At 43.5% G+C, this 14991-nt stretch overlaps 1 protein-coding gene and 1 long non-coding RNA gene across 8 annotated transcripts in view; one reads left to right on the top strand and one right to left on the bottom strand.

Moving 5' to 3' along the window:
- Positions 1-14991, bottom strand: part of LOC138739281 (neuromedin-S-like) — an 83781-nt gene that overhangs the window by 45118 nt on the left and 23672 nt on the right. For 4 of the 7 annotated variants that reach the window (XM_069891049.1, XM_069891050.1, XM_069891046.1 and 1 more), the window contains exon 2: positions 8716-10279. The exons of the other annotated variants lie outside the window; for them this stretch is intronic. The gene's annotated coding sequence lies outside the window, so the exon portion shown is untranslated. The remainder of the gene's footprint in view (positions 1-8715; positions 10280-14991) is intronic. 7 annotated transcript variants of the gene reach the window in all.
- The window catches only part of LOC138739286 (uncharacterized), a 50746-nt gene that overhangs the window by 23217 nt on the left and 12538 nt on the right, over positions 1-14991 (top strand). The window lies entirely within an intron of this gene.

The raw sequence follows: 14991 nt of genomic DNA, 5'->3' as shown, positions 1-14991 counted from the left end.
CTATCAATAAGCCGTAGAGTGAGGAACGATAGGCTTTATTATACTTTAGACTTGTAGCTAGCCTGATTTCAAGTGCTCGACTGAGGACAGGGAGAGGTCAACTTTTATTCCAAGGTCACAAGAGGAGTTACCAGAAAGAGAGTCAATTGTGGGGAAGGGGCCAACTATCCATCAGCAGTTACATATTCGTATCACCATACCATGCGTACAGAAACATACATTGGAGACCAGATAGTAAAATATACAGATAAAGTGCATCACGCAATCTGTTGGAGAGACTCAGTGGGTTTACCCACTGGATTCCTCCAGCAGATTGTGCATTTCTCCAGATTCCGCATTCTATAGATCCTCATGTGTCTCCATACTGACAAAAGGAGAATCATGAGGAAAATATGAAATTATTCATTTTGGCAGCAAAAATTAAAAAGAAGCATAATATCTCAATGGTGAGAAATGGCAGTCCTGAGATGGCTCTGCATACACTTGTTCATGATGTGAACATTACAGCACAGTTCAGGACCTTCAGCCCAAAATGTTGTGCTGACCTCTATTATCCAACTCAAAAAATCTAAATCACCCATAACCCTCTATTTTTCTTGCATCCATGTGCCTATCTGTCTTTTAAATTTCCTTGATGTAGCAGCCTCCACCACCATTCCAGGTACCCACTACTCTGTGTAAAAAATCTTACCTCTAACTTCTCCCTTAAACTTTCAGAATAAGAATTTATTGTAATGAACAAGTCACAAATTTCATTGTTTTGTGAGAGCATCACAGTACAAACATTCATATAAACAACCTTACAAAAAAAAATAAAAATACTGCACAAAAAAAATCAAAGTACAGCAGTGTCTTTGGTTCAGTGATTATTCAGGAATCTAATTGCAGTGGGGAAGAAGCTGTCCTTGTGCCACTGAGTGCTCATCTTTGGGCTCCTGTACCTTTTACCTGATGGTAGAAGAGGGTATTACCTGGTTGGTGGGGGAACTTTTTTTAAGACACCGCCTCATGTAAAGTTCTTGATGGAGTTAAGGCTGGTTCCTGTGACATTGCAGGCTGAGTTAACAATCGTCTGGAGGTTTTTCTTGTCCTGAGCTTTGGCAACTCCATTCCAGACAGTGATGCAGCCTGCCAGAATACTCTCCACGGAACACTTTTAGAAGTTTGCAAGAGTCTTCGGTGACATAAAAATCTCCTCAAACATCTTATAAAGTATAGCCAGTGACGAGCCTTCCTCATGATTACATTGAATGGAGGCTCAGGGACAGATCCTTGGTGATGATGCTACCCAGGAATTGTTCCTTCATCTTTTCAGATATCTTCTGGAATTCGGTAGTCTTGACCTTGTCAATAGATGTTGGCTATCCTCTCATGGACATGCAGACCTCTCCTAAGTCACCTCTCATTCTTCTTTGCTTCAAAGAGAAAAACCCTTGCTCCGTTAACCTTGCCTCATAAGACATGTTCTCCAATCCAGGTAGCACCCTGGCAAATCTCCTTTAAATCCTCTCCATAGCTTCCACATCCTTGATGTAAAGGGGCAACCACAACAGAACACAACATCCGTACTGTGGTGTAACCAGAGTTTATGGAGCTGCAATATTACTTCATGGCTCTTAATCTTAATCTCTCCAACTAATGAATGAGAGCATACTATAAGCCTGCTTAACTACCCTATCAATATGCAAGGCAAACCTGAGCGATCTATGGATTTGTACCCCAAGGTCCATATGTTTGTCTACACTGTTAAGAATCCTGCCATTAACCACGTAGTTCAACCTTCCAAAATGCATCACTTCGTGTTTATCCAATTGAACTCCATCTGGCAACTCTGTCAATGTCCTGTTGTTATCTACAACAACCTTCTACACTAAGCACAACTCCTCCAACCTTTGCGTCATCTGCAAACCTACTGACTCATCCTTCCACTTCTTCATTCAGGTCATTTATAAAAATCACAAAGAGCAGGGGTCCCAGAACAAATACCACACGATGCAGGCGGAAAGCAATAAACATCGTGAAAGACTCCATGTATCTCGTATACAAACTGTTCTCCCTCTGCCATCTGGCAGAAAGTATCGAAGCACTTGAGCTCTTGTGTGTTGGTTTCCTCTCCACCCTCTCCCCGGTCAAAGACATTAGAAATCACAGTCGATTTTGGAGACTTCCAATTAACACATCTACACGTTCTTAAAGCTTGTTGGTAATTGGAACTCTTGTTAACTCAAGTTCCTGAGAAAGCAGTTAACAGTATGGTCACTTCATTATTGTTAAATCTCATCCTGTACTTAAAATGAAGCTGTTTTGTGTAAATGACCCTCATTTGAATACTCTCCTCTTGGCCTACTTCTATATTCTAGATTAATTTCAATGCCAATTTTCAAAGAGTTTGTCTAGAAATTAGATTTAATTTGATTTGAATGTGCTAAACTTGTGCTGCATGAGGTACCTTATGTCCAATCAGACTCTCAGCAGTATACCGTGATAATGGTTGCTAATTGGTAGCTTCATGAAAAACTCTTTGTCACAATATCACCAAAAAGGGTATCAGAACTTCAAGGAACTCTTTATCTCACCCACAGAACAGCCAAATTAAAGGTTGCCGTGGTGACAAGAGGGAATGCTGAGTGCAGGAGGTGCCAAGGATACTGAGAGAGAGAGTCTCTCTCTATGCGATCTAATAATCAATGGGATAGGATCTAACAGAGTGGCCCTGATGCAAATGGAGTTCAATTGGTGATGGAACAAATATGATTATCACTTAAAACAAGGCTGGAAGATGCTGCCATGAATGTCCAAATGGAAACCTTTTAGCTGACATTTCATTGTGATATACTCCAATATTTGTGAATGTTCAAAAAGATTGTACGATGGTTCCAACTTCTCCACTTTAGTTTAGAAGGAAGGAAACATGTGGTAGTCATAGCTCTGATACAGTTGCCTAACTTTTTATCTGGGATTCTGAAAACCGGCAACCTCCAAAAAACGGAACTTTCTCAGCAATGAAAACACCCGACCACCTCACTCCAAGACCCCGCGGCCCGCCAGTACCCATCCCCAGCCATCTGTCCGTCCATCTACCCCCCTCCCACCATCTAACTCCTGATGCACCTGCAGGGGAGCAGTGCTGCCAAGCCCAGAGTTCACTTGCAGAGGTGGCTGGCAACTGCTCAATGTGGGAGCCACAGCTGTCTTTCTTACCCATAATCCCCCACGCAGCTGGAACCACTCTGCCAGTGCCAGAGCAGTTCCAGTTGTATGGGGGATTATGGGTAAGGAAGACAGCCATTGTTCCCGCATTGAGCCGGCAGCTGGCCGCAGCCTGCTTCTCTCCCACCGCTGAGAGTCACTGTTCCACTGAAGGTAAGAGGGGGCAGGGACAGCGACGCTGGCTGAGCCAGTTTTACTTTAAAAAAATTTTAATGCAAGTGATAGTCACATATTCAGCTGCTCTTTTGCCAAACTAAAGAAACATTTTATTTTATAAAATAGAAGAACTTGACAACAATTATATTTACAAACACGTACAAATAAATATGCCTCATAAAGCACATGAAGAGCTGCACAATCACAGAGGATCCTGGCACACAGCCCTTCGTTTTATCTAGTGCTTCTTGATCTATTCATGACTAGAATTAGCTTTACAATGTGCTTTCAGATTGCAACATTGGGTAGCCCTCCTGGGACCCAGGTGCAATTACAAATCGCAGCCAGACCTCCCTGATAAATCACCAACCCACCCCTGTGATGATATGGTGAGTGATGCATCATGTAGTCAGTTCCCCTTTGAATTTTAAAGTTCTCTTAAACGCCCCCTGTCAGTCACCCCACCCACCCGTCAGTTGCTCACCCCCATCAGTCAGTTCCCCCCCAGCATTGTCAGTCACCCACCCCCATCAATCGCCCATCCCCCAGCGATGTGTTGCTGCTGTGAACGGGGGCGGGGAGTGGTTGCTGCTGCAACATGCCACTCCAGTTTGCGGTGACGGCTCAATGCGGGATTGCAGGAGCAATGGCTGTGTGGCTTACCCATAATCCCACATGGCCATCTTCCTTACCCATAATCCCCCAAGCTGCTGGAACTTCTCTGGTGATGGCTCCCACACTCCCGCATTGAGCTATCGCTGAGAACCAGAGTGGCGTTCGTGGCAGTGGCACATCACATCTCCCCCCCATTCACGACAGTAACCACTCCCCTCCATTCGCGGCAGCGGCACCCCCCCCCCCGAACATGGCACCCGCGACACTTCAATATTGCACGATTGCGAGTAGAATCATCAGGAGTGCTGGTTTGGATGGGTTTGCCTTGACTGCTGGCACGCTTACCATACTTCTGCTTCCTTACACAAAGTTTCCAATGGTCTCCCTCCCAGGTTCCTGTGGTCGGCTACAGCCTAGTCTTAAGGCTCGCTGCTGCCAGTAAGTTCCATTCACTCAACAAGCATCAAACCATGAATATCAAACCATACAGACAGGTTACAATATTCTATTTGATGAACTATTTTGTGGAAATCTTATTTCCAAATTTTATGTTCTCTTTTCTTCAACAGATAATCTTATAGAAAACAGACATGGTGAAAATAATCAATCATTTGAAACATCATGAGGTGCAGCAAGCTATAACTGAGCAAATTGACATGTAGTGCAATTGATGTTTTCATGAAACTCAATGAATTTTTTGGAGTTTTCTGATACATTTTAATCTTGATACATTTCACATTTCACCTTTACTTAATTTAAATTAAATTAACTCAACTTCTCACTCAATTGGGTGAGAAGTTATCAAATTCTGAACTCCATCTAGTCAAGGTTGCTTGTTGTGGCAAATCTGTGTGGTGGGCACAACCTTCATAATCCTAAATCACAAGTTTTACTTTTAAGAGCAAATGAATTTAGTTTCTCAATAATTATATCATCGGATTATGACAATGGCTGTTATGCCTGAGAATAGTAGCATTACAAAATCACAACCATTAATTAAACGATCTAGAGAGGATAATAGAGTTATAAAAGTTCACAGTAGGGAAACATGCTGATCAAGTCTCTCCAAGCAAGTCTAATTAGTCTATATCCATCGAAACCTGCTTTAACTTCTTTTAAATTTTACAATTGTATACATTTCATCACTTCCTCTGGCAGCTTACATGAGATATGCACAACCTTCCATATGAATAAGGTGCCCTTCACCTTATTCCTTCCCATCTCACCTTAAATCTATGCCCTTTCAGTTTTAATTCCCTTGCAGTAAGACAAAGGTTGACTTCTTGTGGGTTGTGCGCAAGCACAGCGAAAGAACTGAGACAGCAGGCTGTGAGCTCATTTAGCACAACTGATTTACTTTGAAGTTCGCACTGTGGCCTTTAAGGCTGTTCCAAGCCCCACCCCTCATGTCCCAGAACCTAGATCATGCTGACGAAGAAAAGGACCCGCAACATCATCTTTGCCACAGCTGCCCCATTGACTAAGTGTGACAAGTGGGGTCAGCTCGCTGCTGCAATTACATGTGCTGCCACAGACTATTTATTTTATCTATGCCTCTTGTGACTTTATAATCCTCTATAATATTCCCCCACATCCTCCTAGGGTTCAGGGGGAAAGATCCAAGCCTATCCACCTTCTTCTTATAATTCAAGCCCATTATTCCAGCAATATTCCAGATTAATACTTTTCCTTTTGCTGGATGACCAAAACTGCGTACAATACTCAAAGTGTAATCGCACCGACATCTTGTACAGTTGTAACATGACATCCCTACTCCTGTAGTCAGTGCCCTGACCAATGAAGGCAAGCATTTCACCACCGTCCTCCTTCCTTGTTTGTAAGTTCATAAGTCCAAAATTTTTCATGGCTTCCGTTACCTTCTGGACCTCCTCGGTAGTGGTATAGGGGTGGGGAGTGCGGTCTGCCTTTCGGCCTTTCTTGGTGGAGATGTGGGAGTGGGAAGTACTGGTTGGTCATGTGGCCGTGTGGGCTGGGGATCCTCTTGTATGGGATTAGGTCCTGCCATCGAGTCTAGGGTGGTGATATTTTGTGGGGTGGACGTACCCAAGGTCCTGATTTCCAGAGTGGGTGGTATAGTCCTCTGGAGTGACTCAATAGATGACTGTTCTAGTGACTGCTGCTGCGCTCCTTGTTGATCCGTAGACATCTGTGTTTCCTTTGCATTGTTCACTTATCTGGCCGGCGTGAGATCCCTGGTGGCCACTGAGTCTTCTCTTCCATCTGGGAATGTGACGAAGGTGTACTGAGGGTTCGCGTGCCTCAACTCTACTTGATCCATCAGCAGGTCCGCTTTGTGGGGTCTGCAGTGCTTCCGGAGGAGAACAGGTCCCTGTGTCATCATCCATTTAGGCAACACTGTGCCCATTTTGTGAAAGAAAAGATATGTTCATGTGGGGTCATGCTAGTGGCAGTACACAACAAAGAACATATAGCGTGTAGGGTTTCTGGCAACACTTCTTTCCATCCAGTAACAGGCAGGTCTTTTGCTTTTAAAGTCAAGAAGACTGTTTTCCAGATAGTGGCATTTTCCCTTTCGACTTGTCCATTCCCCTGGGATTGTAACCTGTAGTGTGGTTGGTAACAATCCCTCTCTCGTGCAGGTACTGCTGTACTTCTGCACTCATGAATGCAGCACCCCTGTCTGTGTGTATGTAGTTCAGGTACCCAAATATGCTGAAGATGCGTTGGAGGCATTTTATAGCAGTGGCTTCTGATACATCAGAACTCGGGATTGCGAAGGGGAAACGGGAATATTCATCTATTACGTTTAGGAAATAGACATTTCTATTATTGGAGGGGAGCGGGCCTTTAAAATCAAGGCTGAGGTGCTCTAAAGGTTTGGTAGCTTTTATCAGGGTGGCTTTGTTTGGCCGGTAAAATTGCGGTTTGCATTCCGTACAGATGGGGAAGCTCTTGTTCACTGACCTCACCTCCATTGAAAATGGAAGGTTTTGGGTTTTAATGAAGTGAAACAGTCTAATGACCCCCCCGGGTGGCCCAGCTCATTGTGCAAGTTCTGCAACTGGGACGTGTGGTTAAGGATGGCAGAAGTGCCTCTGGACAGCGTGTCCGGGGGCTCGTTGAGTCTTCCGAGGCGGTGTAGAATGTTGTACTTAAATGTAGACAATTCTATCTGCCAGCGCAGGATTTTGTTGTTCTTAATTCTCCCCTGTTCTGGTTATCAAACATAAAAGCCACAGACCGTTGGTCCGCGACGAGGGTGAAGTGCTTGCATGCCAGATAATGTGGCCAGTGCCTTACTGCTTCCACAATGGCTAGGGCCTCCTTCTTTACTGCTGAGTGTCTCACTTCTGACCCCTGTAGGGTTCGCGAGAAAAAGGCCACTGGTCATCCATCTTGGTTTAGGGTGGCTGCCAGAGCCACATTGGATGCATCCGTTTCTACTTGAAACGGAATTGACTCATCTATGGACTGCATGGTAGCTTTAGCGATATGATCCCTAATGTCCCTGAATGCTCTGGTGGCTGCTGGGCACAGTGGGAAAACTGAGGCTTTTATAAGTGGGCAGGCCCTGTCAGCTTAGTTGGGGATCCTTTGGGCATAGTAAGCAAACAGCCCCAAACACCTTTTTAGTGCTTTCAGCATGTGTGGCACTGGGAGGTCGAGGAGAGGGCGCATACGGGCTGGGTCTGGGCTGATTTCCCCGTTCTGCACTATGTAGCCCAGGATTGGCAACTTCCTGGTGCTAAAGACGCATTTGTCCCTGTTGTACGTTAAGTTCCTTTTCTCGGCTGCCTGGAAGAAGTGTTTTAAATTCACGTCATGATCCTCCTGAGTGTGGCCACAGATTGTCACGTTGTCTAAGTAGAGGAAAACTGCTTTCAGTTGGAACTCATCTACTATTCGGTCCATATCTCTCTGAAACAGGGACACTCCATTGGTGACACCAAAGGGAAAATGCAGAAATTGATACAGCCTGCCGTCTGCCTCAAATGCCGTGTAAATACGGTCGCTGTTTCTAATGGGCAGTTGGTGGTATGCTGCTTTCAGGTCTATGGTGGGGAACACCTTATACTGCGCAATGTTGTTGACCATGTCTGCTACGCGTGGCAGAGGATAGGCATCTAGTTGTGTAAATTCGTTGATTGTCTGGCTGTAATCCACTACCATGCGCAGTTTTTCTCCTGACTTTACTACAACCACCTGGGCTCTCCAGGGGCTGGTGCTCTGCTCTATGATGCCTTCCTGTAGTAGCCTGCGGATCTATGTCCTAATGAAGGCTCTATCCCTCAGGCTGTACCTCCTCCTCTTTGTGGCTATTGGTGTGCATTCTGGGGTCAGGTGTGTGAACAGTGGCGGGGGTTCTATGTTCAGGACAGACAGGCTGCAGTGTTGTTTCTTCGTAAAGCGAGGTGGGGGGCTGAGGCACTATCGTAATGTTTTCTAACTGGTACTGAAAATCTAACCCCAATAGTACCAGGCCACAGAGGTGAGGGAGTACTAGTAATTTGAACCCTTCGTATTTTGTGCCTTGGATTTCTAGAGTAACCCTGCAAAACTGTTTTACCTGTCGCAAGGCTGCTGGCTGCTAACAGGATCTGGTACTCACTCGGGCATGTAGGGAGGGCAAGGTGGTTGACTAACCCCTAGTCAATAAAACTTTCAGTGCTTCCACTATCTATTAAGCAACTTACCCTCAACATCATTAATTTTGATGCACACAGTGGCGTCAGATAAATTGTATGGACTTGCCTGATTCATGTGTAGGGAAGCAAGTCTGGCGGGTCCTTCCATCCGATAGTACTCGGCGTCATATTTATCTTCTGAAGACTGTGTCCTCTGCTCTGTAGCATTTGTCCAAGATGGCTGGCTGCACATGCCATTCTTCTTCTTCTGTTTGTCTGTGGAGAAAGAAGAGCTTTCCCGCCTCTCATTAGCATGAGAATGGGCCTTGGCAGTGGCCCTGGGGCTTCCGCAGACTTTTGGATAATGCCCACATTTTCCACAGTTGGAACAGACATTTTCTCTGGCAGGGCAGAGGGTTCTGGGGTGCTTTCTTTGTCCACAAAAAAAGCACTTTGGACCCTCAAGATGTGCTGCTGGTACTGTGAATTCCTGTGAGGCAGCATACTTTTCTTTTCGTGGGGCTAGAGAGTCCAGCAGTGTGACGTTTGTCCAAGCCCCAGGGTCCTGTGAGTACTCCTCCAATTCTTTCCTGGTGCTTTCTAAAGCTTCTGCAATAGTCTCTGCCTCATCTAGCCCCACCATTCCTTTCTACAGCAATCAATGTCTCGTCTCAGTGGACCATTTGCCCGCAACAATTCTATCCCTAATAAGGTCCTCCGCATACTCCTGAGCTGACACTGCTTTAAAGTTGTAGCCTCTCGCCAGGTCTTTCAGAGAGAGTATAAAGTATCTGGCAGACTCCCCTACTTGTTGTGACCTGGTCATGAGTCTGTACCGGGAGTGGAGTTCACTATGCCCCTTACTGTAATGCCTCTGTAAAATGCTCATTGCCTCTTGGTAGGACCTGGCATCCTGTATAAGGGAGTAGGGGTGGTCTCCCAGCTGGGCTAACAGCAGCATTAATAGCTCTTTATCCAATGCCTCAGCACCCTCTACGTAATTCAGAAAGCATCTCTGCCAGCGGCCGAAGTGCATGCCGGCTCCGAGATTTCTGGGGTCGAGCTCCAGCCTGTCTGGTCACAGCACATGGCTAAGCCGCAGTCTCTGGACCCTTAGGTGTAGCAAGGGTGGACCCTGGGGTACTGGGAGCTGCTGGTAGAGCCTCTGTGGGGCTTGTGTCTGCTGGAGGAGTAACCTGGGTGCTTGGGGCTGTTGGCTGAGTCTCTGGCTTTGGAACATTTGCAGCGGGCTTAGGGGGGATCCCAGTGGTAGCGGCAGGACTCCGTGGTACTGGGGAAACTGCTGCTGGGGGAGTGATGGTAGCGGTGTCTGCTTTCCCTGACTCTAGAGTGGTTGGAAATTCTACACATATGTGGTGATCAGGAGCACGACTTGTGGAGATCCTTCCACCCGCACTTGTGGCCCCTTTCTGATCAGACCGGGGTTTAGGGTCAGCGGTGCCTATACCAGTGAACCCAAGGGCAGGCAGGGCTCTTGGCCGTTTCTTACCTGCCCTATCGTACTTCTGTGATCTTCCCTGCATTCCACCATGATTCCAATACAGTGGGTTCCTCGCCGTCTCTGTTCTCGGAAGCATGTATGTTAGTCGTCCCCGGATTCCATTCCTCAGGAAGAGTCTCCAGGTGGTCGGGAATGCGCGTTGGAGCAGAAGCAGCTTCCATCCTAGTAGCTATCATATTACTTTATTAAATTGTACTGACAATAACCACAACAGCAGTGCGAGTATAAGACAGCTTTAATAAACTAATATGTACACTAAGAGGTCTTGTCTCTCTGCAAGACGAACCTGGAAGGCTGGACTGGAGCTCTGGACTGCTTTATATACAAGGTCACTGGGATTACCCCTGGTGACCTAGTGGTGTAATTACATATCACCACATCAACATCTCTGAAGATCTGTCCTGAAGCCTCCAAATTGATGTAATCATGAAGAAGACATGCCAGCAGCTATACTTTGTGAGGAGTTTAAGGAGATTTGGCGTGTCACCAAAAATTCTTGCAAATTTCTACAAGTGTACCGTGGAGAGCATTCTGACTGCATCATTGTCTGAGTATGGTGTGCCATTGCACAGGATAGGTAAACACTACAGAGAGTTGTGAACTCGGTCTGCGCCATCATGGGCATCAGTTTTCACTCCATCGAGGGCATCTACAAGAAGTGGTGTCTTAAGAATGCAGCCTCTACTCTTAAGGACCTTCACCACCCAGGCCATGCCTTCTTCACACTGCTCCTATCAGGAAGGAGTTACAGGAGCCTGAACATGAATACCCAGTGGCACAAAACCAAATTCTTCCCCTCTGCCATATGATTTCTGAATGGACGATGAACTACAGACACCACCTCACTTTCCCTTCTTTTGCACTAATTTATTTTTCAAATGTAATTTTTATAGCAATATTTGTACCTGTAATGCTGCCACAAACATGTCCATGAAAATAAATTCTGATAATAATAATATGATTTTTCAACAAAGATACAATCGTTTCATGCATAAATACACACAAAGTGTTCCAGCTAGAGATAATAGAGAAATTAAAGATAGTATTAAATCTAAAGAAAAGGCTTATAGAATTGTCAGAATAAAGTAAAATTGAGGAATAGTTCACAAAGGATGAGCAATAAACTGATAAAAGGAAACAGAGAACATGCAAGTAAAGTAACAAAAGAATGACAGTAGGAACTTCTACAGGTAAAGATTATGAAGCAAAAATGGAACTCGCAGACAGGTTTAGGAGAATTTTATAATTAGAATACTGGAAGGACCATTAAAACAAACAAAAAAATCTTGTGCCTGTCATCACAGAAAAACTAAAAACCTTCACGAAATACTGGATGGTGGCGCAGCGTGATGGTGCAGGTGGGAGACGTGAGGATACGTCTCTTCCAGGAGAACTAATTAATAAGAGACTTTTTAAAAAATTTCTTATAAGTTTGATCTTTATTAAGCTTTGGGAACCTACCTGCAATTTTTTCAATATGGCTTCAGGGAAGGGAAAGGCACAGATTATAAAGAAAACAGCTGTAAAGGAGGTGAAAAGAAATTGGAAGAAATCAGGCCTACCTCGATGTTGGAGTCTTGAGCTCAAGTTTCTCCTTGATTGACTCAAGCTGCAACAGCCTGTATGTAAGTGACAGCGGCGCCAACCCTCTGGCGAGATGGAGAAGATGGCGCCACTGTCCAGAAGAGAACAATCAATCTGCAGCTCCTTCAGGATCAATTGTGCATGCATGAAAGTTTGCACATGCACGGAACTGAACAAGCTGTTTTCTATGGGGAGCAGCTGAATCGACTAAAGCTGCTGTGAGCAGTGTTCCCTTACAGACTCAGCCTCTTGTGGAATCGGAGGCAAAGTCTGAAACTCGTAGGAGTGATTTGAAAGAAGATGAAGACAACGAAGAAGAAGAATTGCTACAAATTGAAGATATGCAGGTTAAGGTTCCTGAAGCTAGAAGTCAAGACATGGGCAGCCAAGTACAGATTTCTATATTAAATCATCTGCAATTACTGAGTAAGAAGATGAATAAGCAATTTGTATCTGTAAGATGTGATGCCAATGCACAGTTTGAATATGTTAAAGGAGAAATGAAAAATATTAAGGAAGAAATTAAAAAAATATACTTAGTGGTTTCAAAGTTAAAATTCAAGTTCAAAAGATTGAAGAAAATATGCAAATTACCAGAATGAAGTGGTATATTGCACAAATATAGTTAATAAAATTGAAGATTTTATTACTGTTTGGGGTGTTGAGAAGCAACAATTTTTGCAAAAAATGTATGTATTAGAAACTCACAGTCATAGAAATAATGTGAAGATTGTTGGGCTGGTTGAAGATTTCGAAGGTTTTAATGCTGTACAATTCTTTCAAAAATGGATTCCAGAAGTTTTGGGTCCTGAGAATTTTCTGAAAGGAATTGAATTGGATAGAGCACGCAGAACTAATAGAAAGAAATCATTACCAGGAGAAGCCCCACAGTCTATTTTGATTACCGTAAATATTTGAGTATAATGCAAAAAATTTTGTACGAAATTTGAACTCAAAGTGGGAAGGGGGGGTTGCATTATACACAGGGGTAAAAAAAATTTTTTTAATTTCTGCCACGTTTACCGATAAGTAAGATTATCAGCAGCCGCCTACATTGACTGATTTACCACATGATTTTGTTTACATTGGTGGTACATGGTCACATAACACCAAGATTTTTTTTAAAACACACCGATTACTCGCTTACATAAACGGATGTTAAACGGGAAAATAACAATTATTCTAGATACACGCATTTTACTGTTGTTCTAACTTCTATCCATGATGTATTCTCCTGGAACAAAGAGAAAATGCAGTGCTTTTGATGCATCAATTAAACTGAAAGTGATCAAGTTTGCAGAAAGCAAAAACAACTGTGCAGCCTCCAGAGAATGTGGCATTGCTGAGAGTAACATCAGGCTTTGGAGGAAGCAGAAATCAGACATAGCCCAGTTGCCCATGACCAAACGTGCTCGTAGGGGAAAGCAGGCTCTGTATCCAGATCTGGAGAAGGCACTGGTTGACTGGGTAGAAAGGCGGAGAAAGGATGGCTACATTGTCACCTGTTTCCATATCCAGCTTCAAGCTAGAAAACTGCAGAAAGATTGCAAATATGGAGTGAGTGACACATTTAAGGTGTCAAATGCTTGGTGTCAGAGGTTTATGAAGAGGCACTCCCTGGCCATTCGACAGAGAACCAAGACATCACAGAAGCTTCCCAGTGACTTAGATGACAAGATCAATATTTTTCACAATTTTGTGATCAAGTTAAGGACAGAGCATGACTTTGACATGAATAATATCGGCATGGATGAAATTCCCTTGTGTTTTGATATGCCTGGTAACAGAACTATTGACAAAGTGGGTAGTAAGACGGTTTATGTAAGGATGACAGGTCATGAAAGGACCCATTTCACTGTAGTTTTGTGCTGTTTAGCTGATGGGTCCAAGTTACAGCCAATGGTGATCTTTAAGCATAAGACCATTGCAAAAGGAGAAAAGTTCCCACCAGGCATTCTTGTACACTGCCATCCCAAAGGGTAGATGGATGAAAAGGGCATCAAACTAACTGTGGTTAGAGAAGGTTTGGAATAGAAGACTTGGATCTCTTTTAAAGAAACCGTCAATGTTAGTGTGGGACCAGTTTCAAGCCCATCTGGCAGAACCAGTAAAGAAGCAGCTCAAGTGATTCAAGACACACCAAGCTGTTATTCCTGATGGCTTGACAAGTGTACTGCAACCCCTTGATGTCGTGCTTAATAAGCCATTTAAGGACCATGTTAGAAAAGATTGGATTTCCTGGATGGCCTCAGACCAAGTGGAGAAAAGAGCAGGGAGAAATCTCAAGAAACCAGGCCTATCCACTTGGGTGAAGCAGGCCTGGGATTCACTTCCAAGTAATATGGTCTCTCTGAGTTTTTTTAAAGACAAGAATCAGCAACAAAATGAATGGGACTGAAGATGATGTTTTATGGGACAATGCAAGTTTTATGGGACAATGCAAGTACCATCACTACTTCAGACTATGAACATGAATCTGAAGATGAAATAACAGACACAACTGGCTGGGACACAGATGAGAAGATCAACAGAGAAGAATGGGAACCATTTCTAGGAGCATCTGATGACGATGAGTCTGATTTGGATGGATTTTAAATAATGTTTTTCTTTTTATTTACATATATATTTTGAACAATAAATTGATTATGTTACTATGATAATTTTGTAATTTCATTCAGCACAACACCACTTTTCTTCCACAATGGAGTGCAGTAATGATAATGCCATTCAAAACAACCTGTCAAAGTGGGACTTCCATTTTGATTTTGGGCCAATAAAAAGGGGGGTAAAATACACAAGTCGCATTATACACAAAATAATGAATATTTATGGTATATGTTTACGTTACCAAGATAAAGAAATGATGTTGCGAGTGGCTGTCCAGAATGTCTGAAAATATTAGGGCACATTAATGGTGGCTCAGAAAAGAGTGTTTTTCTATGCAGATTTAAATATGACAGTAGTTAAAAAAACGAAAAAGAATTTAATCTTGCTAAATCATTTCTGTGTAAAAAGATATAAATTTTCATTTTGACATCCAAGTATTTTTTGGGGAAAATCAACCATGGTTCTTTGCAAATGACATCAAATCTTTGGAATTTGCAAATTCTCTTCCAACCATTAAATAAGTTCAATGAACTTATACAGAATTTGGGTGCTCAACAATCTTCTTTAATTCAACAAATTTATTGGATCAGTCTGAGATGTTTCAAGCCACAGGGAAAATACACAAAGATACAGAGCTTGATGATAATCAAGTGAATAAAGACCTAAAAAATTAACTATTTCTTATAAAAT

This window comes from Narcine bancroftii, chromosome 7, assembly GCF_036971445.1.
Source record: "Narcine bancroftii isolate sNarBan1 chromosome 7, sNarBan1.hap1, whole genome shotgun sequence".
In the NCBI taxonomy this organism is placed as follows: domain Eukaryota; kingdom Metazoa; phylum Chordata; class Chondrichthyes; order Torpediniformes; family Narcinidae; genus Narcine; species Narcine bancroftii.
This window is presented reverse-complemented; position numbering and strand designations above follow the sequence as displayed.